The sequence below is a fragment of the Carassius carassius genome, chromosome 31 (genome assembly GCF_963082965.1).
Source record: "Carassius carassius chromosome 31, fCarCar2.1, whole genome shotgun sequence".
Lineage (NCBI taxonomy): Eukaryota > Metazoa > Chordata > Actinopteri > Cypriniformes > Cyprinidae > Carassius > Carassius carassius.
Genome location: NC_081785.1, coordinates 25,492,594 through 25,506,052, shown reverse-complemented (window position 1 = coordinate 25,506,052; position 13,459 = coordinate 25,492,594). Strand labels below are relative to the sequence as shown.

Below are 13,459 nucleotides of genomic sequence, written 5' to 3'. Positions count from 1 at the left end.
GTAGTTCCTAGGATAGCAAAGTTCCCATTTGGCTCACAAACTCTGGAATAGCCTTCCTGATAATGTTCAGGGTTCAGACACACTCTCTCTGTTTAAATCTAGATTAAAAACACATCACTTTTGCCAAGCATTCAAGTAATGCATCTCATAATCTGCAATTGTATATGATCAAATGCGCATTATTATTCTTTAGCTTGGGTTAAACTAATTAATTTTACTTGGTTGGAACAGCAGCTACTCTAATTATGTCTCTATTTGATTCTCTGTTTTGTGTAACTAGGATTTACACAAGCTCCAGTCTGGATCCAGAACACCTGAGAAGAGATGATGCCAACCCCTTATAGGACCTCAGATGATGCCAACCCTGAAACAACATACAGAACTATCAAATATTGCTACAAGTGTGATTGCATCATAAAATAATTGCTGTTAATAGTGTTTATCATCTGGTTGACTACGTCTTGTATTAATTTTTTTGAAATTATAGCAAAAAAATTATAGCCTATAGAAAGTGATATTATCACTAACATTAATCTTTCACGAGTTTACGCACTCTTAAAAAACGTCTCAGGTTACGAATGTAACCATAGTTCCCTGAGTAGGCAATGAGACACTGCGTTCTCTAGGGGGCGCTATGGAGAACACCTCGTCATGACCCGTGTCTGAAGCATACATTGAAAAAACACCAACTTGTTGGACGGCGACAGCCTCTGATGTCACCGGCACGACTATAAACAGGCACCGGGAGAACACGTCATTCACTTTTTTTTGTCTAAAGCTTGCATTCTCTAGGGGGAGCTATGGGAAACAATATACCCATGCCACCATGCTGAGAGGAGTGCAGGCCAGGATCATGGCGAGCACTAAGTACCAACTCTACCATTTCCATGGGATTTGCCCCTGGGACGTTTAGATGGCTGTCTGTGACAGTACCCCTTACGGCCAAAGGGCTAAGCTACATACCCAACTTAATCAATAAGTCGGGGTAGAGCTGAGGGTACATAGGTGGAGTGGCACCCAAGATGAACAGGGTTTTTACCAACTCAAGAAAGGGCATGAAGCAACTGCACAAAGCCCTCACCATATAGGATTTTAGAAAGAATGCAGAATACTAGCTTGCGAACTTACCACAGTGTTCATGTGCACACTTACCAAAGCATGGATTTTCAAATACTGTTCTAAGGAGGGGCTCTCGTGGCACTCATAGATGGAATGGTGGCAGTCAGCTCATAGATGTAATGGTGCATCTCAAAACAGTATGTTTGAGAGTCATCAACTCTATCTGTGGAAATAATGCTGGAGAGCTCTGGGGAAAAAAAATAAAATAAAATAAAAAACAGAGAACTCGGTCTCATATGAGAGGAGAACACCGAATTCAGAGTAGCGCGCTCATAGGAAAAGGGGAGCGCTGCTAAACAACCACAAGAATCACCCAAATAGCCCCTCATGTTGAGGGAAGCGATGCTTGAAGTGTATAAACAATACACACTGGCAGGATACACACATGGAGCCCAAAGAACCAAGGTCTAATCATCTCAAGAAAGGGAACGAGTCGGAGTGCATGGTTCGGGGCAGCTCAGCTACCTGTTCAGGAGAAAGGCCCTCACCTCTATCCAGGTCTCTTAGCAGATCAGTTTGATATGCTTGAAGCACCGCCATCGTGTGTAATAAAGCCACAGCAAGACCTGCCGCTGCGTATGACCTCCCGCTGCGTTCGGGGCAGCTCAGCTACCTGTTCAGGAGAAAGGCCCTCGCCTCTATCCAGGTCTCTTAGCAGATCTGTTTGATATGCTTGAAGCACCACCATCGTGTGTAATAAAGCCACAGCAAGACCTGCTGCTGCGTATGCCTTGCCATTTAAGCGAGATGTATTTCTTGAAGGGCTTAAATGACAAGGAGGGATACTAAGAGAGGATGTCTCCCCCGCAGAAAGAAAATTCTTTCTACAGGGGGCATCCTCTCATAGCCATTTTCGTTCATCACCTCGATGTCGACACAACTCTTTTGCCGAAACCGATGGATGCGACAAGAAAACGGCCTCTTTCGTTTCTTTTCGATCTCTGTATGGATTTCAGGCAGAAATGGAAGGCTCACCTGAGCTGGAGGGCTATGGTCAGAAAGATAACGCTCATCAAGGTGGCCTCACTGCGTCACCTTGTTAGCGTTCTTTCATGGCAAGTCCAACTTTGCAATTGAGCGATCCTTAACCTCCAACAGCTTTACATACGCAGGACAGGAGGATTGAGAAGGCTCAGCCTCAGCTTCTTCACCATCCTCAAATATCTCCTGCTTTTCCTGGGTAAAAACCCAGCAGAGCACTAACCTCAGTAAGTGTTCAGAAAGTGTTAAAAATATAACATCGTCATCCTGAGGCTCTCTCTCGTCTGCCGCCTTTACAAGCAAACAAACAACAATACAAGCAAATGACGCAAAGATCGTGTATGTCATCAGGTGTCAAATAACACACATTGTGTGGATTCACACGTCTAAACGCTTGCTAGTAGTCGCCATGAAAGACAGAGAAAGATCGCTCTTACCAGTTCTTTCAGATCAGAGGCTGTCGCCAACCAACAAGTTGGTGTTTTTTCAATGTATGCTTCAGACACGGGTCACGACAAGGTGTTCCCCATAGCACCCCCTAGAGGACGCAGTTTAAAGTTCCCTTGAAAGGGAACAAAACTATCGTTATAATCACTGAAGCTGTTAAATGAATATATTACTTATATTGTATGTACAAGTGTGCTTTGTTGTTTATGATGAGAGAATTCACAAGAGTCCTGAATTCAGTGAGCAAAGCGCGCACACTCATTAAGACGATCTGTTTCAACGATGACTCATCTGACTGCCTCTGATTGGCTGTTGCATTTCTAAGCAAAACAGAATTGTGTGTGATTGGTTCAAAGGTGCATCACTGTAAAAACGGCTAAAATAAAATATGATGCAACATGAGAAGATCTTATTTTAATGCCGCAATCGACACTGTCTATTCATATTCACTTTGTTAGCAGCAGACATAATAAATTTAATTTATTTGTGCAGGGGAATTTCTGTCCAGTTAAGTGCCTTTTTTGCCCCAAGTCCCTGGTTAAGCCTTCCCTAGCCTTACACACGCTCCGCCTATGGTCAGACGTTTAGCCAAAGGTCCGTGGGTGTAATGTCTAAGGCTGAGATTAGCAGCCCCTTAGGACCGGGCCTGTGCAGAGTGAATGTTCCTGCTTAGGGTGAAAGTGGTGCATTGCCAGATTTGTCACTATAGTGAAAGCTATTTAATAGCAGGTGAAAGGGTCATGCCTTAGTCCTCCATCCAATGAGACCACTACCCACATAACATGTGCTCTGAAAATAATATATATATGTGTGTGTGTGTGTGTGTTTGTGTGTGTGTGTGTGTGTGGGCGGGGGGGGGGGGGGGGGGGGGGGGGGGGGTTATGCATGGAAAAAACCCCTCAAAAGAACAAAATGACAAACCTCAGAATTAATTACTTAAGAAATCAATTATTTCATGATGTTTAAAATAATTTTAAGGAAATGTTTTTTTTCATCGTCGCTCCATCACTGATGCCCTCTAATATACCGCTGCTGCTGAAGACACGGGTAACATGAACGGAGCTCTAACGACAGTTCTCTTACGAGACCTCTCTCGTACTGCGTCTTAGCTAAGACGCTACGGGAAAAGTCTCTTTTCACGAAATACTGAAGCAAAAAATTATCCTTAATTTTTAATTTTTGTAAAGCGCATTTGCAGCAGTACACAGCCATAGGCGAGACGGCTCGCTCGCTCATTGGCTGCTTCTGCGGCAAGTGCACAGCCTATCGAGCGCAGGCTGATGCCATATCAGACCAATAAGGGCGCTTCGCGCCCTTCACGCCACTTCCCGCCGAAACGGGTGTGGCCCAACCTTATAAAAGGAGCTCGAAAAGGCTGACTCACCTGATTTTTCATCTCTTCAGCGAAGCTCACGCATCGCTGGATCACGGAGGAAGCAAGCGCCGTCTGAGAGGCATATCAGCGGGACGAGCCATTCTGAAGCTGCTGGCCTTCGCCGCCTTCCACTGCCGTTCCTGCTGCGCTGTCCGGCGCCTATATCCTTTCAATTCTGTTATATCCAGCTGTTCTTTATGCGTGTGTGTGTGTTCGCCCTGCGACACACACTCGTAAAAGAGCTTGCGTCTTTTTTAAGATGCCTTCCTGCGGCTCGTCAGAGCCCCACTCAGCGAGGGAGACCGGTACGTCATCTGTGTCTCTTGCCTGGGTGAAGATCATGCAGCGCTCGCGCTTGCGCTCGCTGATGGCGGATGCCCTCACTGCGAGCTGTTGCCATAGTGACTCTGAGGACTCGCCTGGCCTTTTTCTCTGAGCCTGCATTCTCCGCTGCGCTGAAGGCGCCGTAAAAGCGCCGTTTCCAGCGGATTCCGGAACCGTCTTCAGCTCAACCGAGCTCGCCGGTTCGCCCTGCTTCACCGGCCTCCCCTGCATCGCTTCCCGATGGGCAGTGCCCGCTATTTGCCGCCGCGTCGTCCGAGGAAGTCAATCTCAGGGCCGCGTCGGGGGAAGAGGACACGCGCTCTCTGCTAGCTTCAGACAGTGAGGGCTCGCGCCTTCTGCTCAGAAGCCCAGCTGATGAGCTGACATCGAGAAGGAGCCGGGGCGAGTGCTCGCGATGGCCGCGATGAGTCTCGGCCTCGAGTGGTCTGCACCAGCGCCCCCTCTCTCGTTCCCGGCTGGATGGTATGTTCCTTTCGGATGAGCGTACTTCTCAAAGCCCGCCTCATTTCTTCCTGAGCTTCACGAAGAGGTGGCAAAGGCTTGGAATGCTCCATATTCAGCGCGAACTCGTTCGTCTGTCTCACTAGCATTCTCCACACTGGATGATGCTACAAACAGGAACTACCAGTCACTTCCGCCGGTGGAACAGGCGATAGCGACGCACCTTTGTCCGCCCTCTGCTGGACGGCGGACGAAAGCAGTGTTGCCATCTAAAGCCTGCTGCATGACGCTGTGTCTGCACTACTCACGATGGCTGCTTCATCGAAGCGCAGTTGTACGAGTTCCGCTGTGGCCGAGCTCTCACCCAAGCGCGCCGCTGTTTCAGTTCCAGGAATTGTGACTGTCTCAGCGTTTTCTGCAACACGCAAGCCTGCACAGTTGCCCGCTTGCCTGCACACAAAAGCTTCAGCTTCAGCAACGCAGCTCGAGACCCCCGTTCTCGCTCTACCGGCCGTCGCCCTGCGCCGCGGGGACCGCGGCAGAGGATTACGGTGAGGCCGGGAGCCCCGAAGCCATCCTAGGAAAGCGCCGGTGTACGAGTCTCCTCGGCCGAACTCTCACCTAAGTGCGCCTCTGTTTCAGTTCCAGGGATTGTGACTGTTTCAGCGTCTTTTGCAATGCGCAAGCCTGTACAGTTGCCCGCTTGCCTGCACACAGAAACCGTTATCACGGCTACCCAGATATTTCCCGAAAAGGTGTAATTTCTGGTGTCCCGGCCACGGCCAATGGTGCTATAAATGTAGTGACGATGCCCACTGCTCAGTGCCCATCTCCACATGTAAGCACAGCCCTTCACACAGGGCTCGCGCCCATAAAAGCGATTCAAGTCGGTCACGCGCGCCACATAGTAAACGTGCCCACTCCTCAGTGCCCACATACACTATGTCACACGTCGTTTTCTGTAAAAACAAAACCCGTGCACGTACGCTCTGCCCAGGCAGACAGCGAGTCGAAATTGTTAATGTGCATTGCAGCCCACAGTTACTCGCAGACATCACGAGGGGGACGGGGTCGAGGACGAGCGATCTGCCTGCTGTGATCAGCGCGCTCCCCGCCTCAAATGCCACAGGCGTAACGCCCATGGTGCAGTGCACCCAAGCGCCGCCGTTGCCCAGTCAACAGAGCGCGCTTCGCATCCAGCCCTTAGCCATTCATGCAGATGCATGGTCAGCGCTTCCAGGGGTTTCGGATTGGGTGCTAGGCATTATAAAGGCCCATACTGGATCTAAGACAGCTGAACAAGGCATTGATACGACCAGGAAGCTCCTCGCGCAGATTCGCAGAGGGGGCTGGTTCATGTCAATAGATCTTTAGGACGCGTATTTTCAAATACAGATAGCGTCAAGTCACAGGCGATATTTGAGATTCGCCTTCGAGGGCCAGGCATACCAGTTTACAGTCCGATTAGCTGTTTCGAGACAGACTCTATCCAGATAGATAGTTGACGCCATAGCGTTAGCTTACGCTTCCAGGGGCCTTCAGTGCCCACTGGGCGTCAGAGCACACTCCACAAGGGGCGTCGCCTCATCGTGGGCGTGGTCTACTGGGATCTCCTTGCAGGATATATGTATGGCGGCAGGTTGGGCCTCGCCGTCTGCATTTATCAGGTTCTATAACCTGGAGGTTCCCGCCTTGCAAGCAAGGCTGCTGTCGGTATAGCCGAATCAGGGCCCTGATGGGAATTCTGAGTTCATGAGCGTTATGCGCTGCCGACTGTTATATGGGCAGTATTGCGTAAGACCCGCATTGCCACATTGGTCAGGCCTTGCCTCGACTGTGTGATGATTGTATTGCCACATCTACGGGTGCTGCTAGATATGGGACCCCCCCTCTCCTGTCCTGGGCTCTCTGTGAGTCCCTCGGGTGACTGTGCACTGTAAATCCTGGGCATTGCTTCAGGTTTATTGGTGTGTGATCCCTGCGCGCACGGCGTTTTACATGGGGTTCCCGTAGCGTCTTAGCTAAGACGCAGTACGAGAGAACTCTCGTAAGAGAACGTACTCGGTTACTAACGTAACCTCGGTTCTCTCTAGAAGAGGGAACGAGTACTGCGTTCTCTGCCGTGCGTACGATTCACTCTGGTTCGCTTCGGCGATGAAATAAATCAGGTGAGTCAGCCTTTTCGAGCTCCTTTTATAAGGTTGGGCCACACCCGTTTCGGCGGGAAGTGGCGTGAAGGGCGCGAAGCGCCCTTATTGGTCTGATATGGCATCAGCCTGCGCTCGATAGGCTGTGCACTTGCCACAGAAGCAGCCAATGAGCGAGCGAGCTGTCTCGCCTATGGCTGTGTACTGCTGCAAATGCGCTTTACAAAAATTAAAAATTAAGGATAATTTTTTGCTTCAGTATTTCGTGAAAAGAGACTTTTCCCGTAGCGTCTTAGCTAAGACGCAGTACTCGTTCCCTCTTCTAGAGAGAACCGAGGTTACGTTAGTAACCAAGTACGTTCTCCAGTACAGAAATGGGTGAACAGGAAAGGTGCGGCAGCAGTAAAATCACAGTTAGGAACCTGCTTCCTCATCATGCTGTGTGCATACTTCTCTTTGTTCATTGTGCGCTGGGGGAGGAGGACACTCGTTTAATTCTCACACTTATTTCCTCAGGCAGGCGGCAGTGCTGAGGAGTCTTTGCCGTAGCAGTTACAGCCGAAAAAGAGGGGACTGGGTAAGCTTGTGTTAATGTTGGCCGAGTTAAGGAACGCGGCAGGATGGCGTCCACAGGCACGCAGATCTTCGCCTTCGTGTTGGGATTGCTGGGCAGCCTAGGTGCCACGGTGGCCACGTTACTGCCTAACTGGAAGGTGAGTGCAGATGTTGGCTCCAACATCATCACTGCCATCTCGCAGATGCAGGGACTGTGGATGGACTGTACCTGGTACAGCACAGGCATGTTCAGCTGTACACTAAAATACTCTGTTCTGGCACTGTCCGCATACCTACAGACGGCACGCACCACTATGGTGCTTTCCTGCGTGTTGGCAGCACTGGGATTGTGTTTGGCCTCTCTGGGTTTAAAGTGCACTCGCTGGGGTGGGGGACGGCATGTTAAACGTCACGCTGCCATGGCAGCCGGCACCTGTTTTCTGGCCTCTGGCTTTCTCTGCCTCGTTCCTGCCTCCTGGTACACAAAAGAGGTTATTGTCAGTTTCCTAGATGCCAATGTGCCCCGAAAGCAACAAGTTTGAGCCAGGTGGTGCAGTCTACTTAGCCTTCGTCTCATCTGGTTTCCTTCTCATGGGTGGATCCATTTTCTGTCGGTCCTGCTCGGGTAAGCGACACGGCCCACAGGATTTGATACTTCTCCCTCCCAACAAACTCCTCCTGCAGCAGCAGCAGCAACTGCTACAACAACAGCAGCAACAGGACCAGGTCCAGCACCAGTACTGTTCTCTCTCCCCGCTGGATAACAAGACTGGCTACAGCCTGCAGGACTATGTATAGGAGACTGATAGTTCTGTAGCAAGACAAGTGCAATACACTGCCACTCGACCTCTTGGCTCTCGTGGATTACTACATAAAAGGGCGAGAGGCACCACAACTTTGAAGCATTTCCCTTATCAATTTCTGTCTCTCCCCTTTTTAAGATCAGCAAGCACAAAACGGTGGAAGTATTTCCTTAAGCGATGTCTACGTGCAGATGGATTGTGAATACTGAGGGGCAAGTCAAAGTCAAAGTCACCTTTATTTATATAGCGCTTTAAACAAAATACATTGCATCAAAGCAACTGAACAACATTCATTAGGAAAACAGTGTCAATAATGAAAAAATGATAGTTAAAGGCAGTTCATCATTGAATTCAGTTATGTCATCTCCGTTCAATTAAATAGTGTCTGTGCATTTATTTGCAATCAAGTCAACGATATCGCTGTAGATGAAGTGTCCCCAACTAAGCAAGCCAGAGGCGACAGCGGCAAGGAACCGAAACTCCATCGGTGACAAAATGGAGAAAAAAACCTTGGGAGAAACCAGGCTCAGTTGGGGGGCCAGTTCTCCTCTGACCAGACGAAACCAGTAGTTCAATTCCAGGCTGCAGCAAAGTCAGATTGTGCAGAAGAATCATCTGTTTCCTGTGGTCTTGTCCTGGTGCTCCTTTGAGACAAGGTCTTTACAGGGGATCTGTATCTGGGGTAGAGGTCCTTTCTAGGTGCTGATCCAGCATCTGGTCTGGATACGTACTGGATCCGGGTGACTGCAGTGACCCTCTGATCTGGACACAGACTGGATCTGGTGGCCACGGTGACCTCGGAAAAAGAGAGAAACAGACAAATATTAGCGTAGATGCCATTCTTCTAATGATGTAGCAAGTACATAGGGTGTTATGGGAAGTGTTTCCGGTTCCGGTTTACCTAATTAATGTAGCCTAAAAATCCTTTAACGGATTTGGATTATAAAAGCATATTAGTATGTTATGTGTATGCCAGGTTAAAGAGATGGGTCTTTAATCTAGATTTAAACTGCAAGAGTGTGTCTGCCTCCCGAACAATGTTAGGTAGGTTATTCCAGAGTTTAGGCGCCAAATAGGAAAAGGATCTGCCGCCCGCAGTTGATTTTGATATTCTAGGTATTATCAAATTGCCTGAGTTTTGAGAACGTAGCGGACGTAGAGGATTATAATGTAAAAGTAGCTCATTCAAATACTGAGGTGCTAAACCATTCAGGGCTTTATAGGTAATAAGCAATATTTTAAAATCTATACGATGCTTGATAGGGAGCCAGTGCAGTGTTGACAGGACCGGGCTAATATGGTCATACTTCCTGGTTCTAGTAAGAACTCTTGCTGCTGCATTTTGGACTAGCTGTAGTTTGTTTACTAAGCGTGCAGAACAACCACCCAATAAAGCAGTACAATAATCTAACCTTGAGGTCATAAAAGCATGGATTAACATTTCTGCATTTGACATTGAGAGCATAGACCGTAATTTAGATATATTTTTGAGATGGAAAAATGCAGTTTTACAAATGCTAGAAACGTGGCCTTCTAAGGTAAGATTGCGATCAAATAGCACACCTAGGTTCCTAACTGATGACGAAGAATTGACAGAGCAACCATCAAGTCTTAGACAGTGTTCTAGGTTATTACAAGCGGAGTTTTTAGGTCCTATAATTAACACCTCTGTTTTTTCAGAATTTAGCAGTAAGAAATTACTCGTCATCCAGTTTTTTATATCGACTATGCAATCCATTAGTTTTTCAAATTGGTGTGTTTCACCGGGCTGCGAAGAAATATAGAGTTGAGTATCATCAGCATAACAGTGAAAGCTAACACCATGTTTCCTGATGATATCTCCCAAGGGTAACATATAAAGCGTGAAGAGTAGCGGCTCTAGTACTGAGCCTTGAGGTACTCCATACTGCACTTGTGATCGATAGGATACATCTTCATTCACTGCTACGAACTGATGGCGGTCATATAAGTACGATTTAAACCATGCTAATGCACTTCCATTAATGCCAACAAAGTGTTTAAGTCTATGCAAAAGAATGTTGTGGTCAATTATGTCAAACGCAGCACTAAGATCCAATAAAACTAATAGAGAGATACACCCACGATCAGATGATAAGAGCAGATCATTTGTAACTCTAAGGAGAGCAGTCTCAGAACTATGATACGGTCTAAATCCTGACTGGAAATCCTCACATATACCATTTTTCTCTAAGAAGGAATATAATTGTGAGGATACCACCTTTTCTAGTATCTTGGACAGAAAAGGGATATTCGAGATTGGTCTATAATTAACTAGTTCTTTGGGGTCAAGCTGTGGTTTTTTGATGAGAGGCTTAATAACAGCCAGTTTGAAGGTTTTGGGGACATATCCTAATGACAATGAGGAATTAATAATAGTCAGAAGAGGATCTATGACTTCTGGAAGCAACTCTTTTAGGAGCTTAGATGGTATAGGGTCTAACATACATGTTGTTGGTTTAGATGATTTAATAAGTTTATACAATTCTTCCTCGCCTATAGTAGAGAATGAGTGGAACTGTTCCTGAGGGGGTCTATAGTGCACTGTCTGGTGTGATACTGTAGCTGACCGCTGAATGGTTGCAATTTTATCTCTAATAGTATCGATTTTAGAAGTAAAGTAGTTCATAAAGTCATTACTGCTGTGATGTTGGGAAATGTCAACACTTGTTGAGGCCTTATTTTTCGTTAATTTAGCCACTGTATTGAATAAATACCTGGGGTTATGTTTGTTTTCTTCTAAAAGAGAAGAAAAGTAATCGGATCTAGCAGTTTTTAATGCTTTTCTGTAGGATATGTTACTTTCCCGCCAAGCAATACGAAATACCTCTAGTTTTGTTTTCCTCCAGCTGCGCTCCATTTTTCGGGCTGCTCTCTTTAGGGTGCGAGAATGCTCATTATACCATGGTGTCAAACTGTTTTCCTTAACCTTCCTTAAGCGTAAAGGAGCAACTGTATTTAAAGTGCTAGAAAAGAGAGAGTCCATAGTTTCTGTTACATCATCAAGTTCTGAAGTTTTGGATATGCTAAGGAACTTGGATACATCAGGAAGATAACTTAAAAAGCAATCTTTTGTGTTAGAAGTGATGGTTCTTCCATACTTGTAACAAGAAGTAGGATTTACAATTTTGGCTATATGAAGTTTGCACAGAACTAAATAATGATCTGAGATATCATCACTTGGCTGAATAATTTCAACACCATCAACATCAATTCCATGTGACAGTATTAAATCTAGAGTATGATTTCGACAATGAGTAGGTCCTGAAACGTGTTGTCTAACACCAATAGAGTTCAGAATGTCTATAAATGCTGATCCCAATGCATCTTTTTCATTATCAACATGGATATTAAAATCACCAACTATTAAGACTTTATCTGCAGCCAGAACTAACTCGGATGTAAAATCACCAAACTCTTTAATAAAGTCTGTATGGTGCCCTGGTGGCCTGTATACAGTAGCCAGTACAAACATAACAGGGGATTTATCATTAACATTTGTTTCTCTGGATAGTGTTATATGAAGCACCATTACTTCAAATGAGTTATACTTGAAGCCTGCTCTCTGAGAGATCCTGAAAACGTTGTTATAAATTGAAGCAACACCTCCACCTTTGCCTTTTAGACGCGGCTCATGTTTATAACAGTAATCTTGGGGGGTGGACTCATTTAAAATAATGTAATCATCAGGTTTTAGCCAGGTTTCTGTCAAACAGAGTAAGTGGTAGCAACGCTCCAGTAGCGACATCTAAAACAGTGTGAAAGACTGAGCAAACTGATAAATAAATGCACACATCCAGCATCCTAGTAAATCTTATTAAGTGTTCCTTTGGGAACGGATTAGCAACAAGGGAATGTTTCTGCTACTTCAAATCCTACTCCCCTTCCCAAAGATCTGAACCCAGAAGCAATCGTTTAGCTGCTAAAAATCGTTTGGTAATTTCTGTTTAAAGTAAGAAGGCAATATGTCTCTTAGAGGCAACAGTATGGGAGAGCACTTGTTTGGGAGATTCTTTGCTTTACCTTCTATTTGAGTAATGGTTGTTCTAATGAAATCTCTTGTCTTATTTTGGTAGCTGATAGGATGATTGATATTCTGCCTAAGCATGCTGTCTGGAGCCTGTGCATAATGCAGTGGAATGCCTGATGTAGACTGAATTTTCGCCATATAGCCCGTGCCTAAAAAGCTGTAGTACATAAACCGCTATAACTGTTTGGAGAGAATTCGGAGGAGAGAGTGAATAGGGGTTGCTGGGTCAAGCATCTATGGGAAATTCATACCAAGGCAGAGAGGAAACGGCCCATTCTTACGTCATATGGACAGTGTAATGTTGTGCTGTACTTTATAAAGCTGCACTTTCGTATTTTGCCCCAGACAAAAACAAGCAGCCTTCAGCTCAGGGCATGCTGTTTGCCACTCTATCAGTAACATACTTTCATACACTTACCATGTGGAATTGCATGTGTGCTTTTTACTCATGCTGCTGCTCACTGCCATGGAAACGGGATTCAACACACAAATACATGTATTGTCTAGGGTTCATGTCTCTCTGCACACTCAGAGGATGGTGGTCCTGTATGTGACGAGCTGGAGACTGTCATAAATCACTCCAGCCAACAGCAGAGGATTGGTGTCTAGAGACCAAGCCTTTTCAACACCCCTTCTCACAGATGGGAGGGTCCATCTGACCACCCCAAGCTTGAGAATATGATCAGTAAACAATATACATGCAGCAGTTTTGTTTTAGAGACATAACGTTAACAAAGACAAGATTGAGTTTGAGTAACTGGCAGCGATTTTATGGAAGCCTGTGGTACCTGATAAGGCTGTAATCGGCTTGTGTCAATTCTCATAGGAAGTCCTTTGCCAAATGACTTCCCTTTTTTTCAATTTTGAACAATCAGCCACATTTGCCTACAAATGCATTAGCAGTGTATCTGCTGAAAGATTGTCACCTACAAGGGGCACTTTACATCATCTTATCATCTTAAGGAATATTTCAGATCATTCTTAACGTCTGTGGACATCATCTGTGGCACCTTGTCAATTACCAAAGAAAGGGAAACTGTTTAACATTTACAGTGTTTATTTACGGTGCTGCTCACATACCTTACATTGTTATTACTATAAAAGAACAGTTCACCCAAAAATGAACACTTTGTCATCATTTATTCACCCTCAAGTTGTTTCCAAACCTGTATGAGTTTGACCTCCTACAGATCTGGAA

The 13,459-nt window shown here is 45.9% G+C and overlaps 1 pseudogene; it reads left to right on the top strand.

The window, feature by feature from the left end:
- The first annotated feature begins 7,475 nt into the window (after positions 1 to 7,475).
- LOC132112129 (claudin-20-like) lies at positions 7,476 to 8,208 on the top strand (annotated as a pseudogene).
- Positions 8,209 to 13,459: the final 5,251 nt, after the last annotated feature.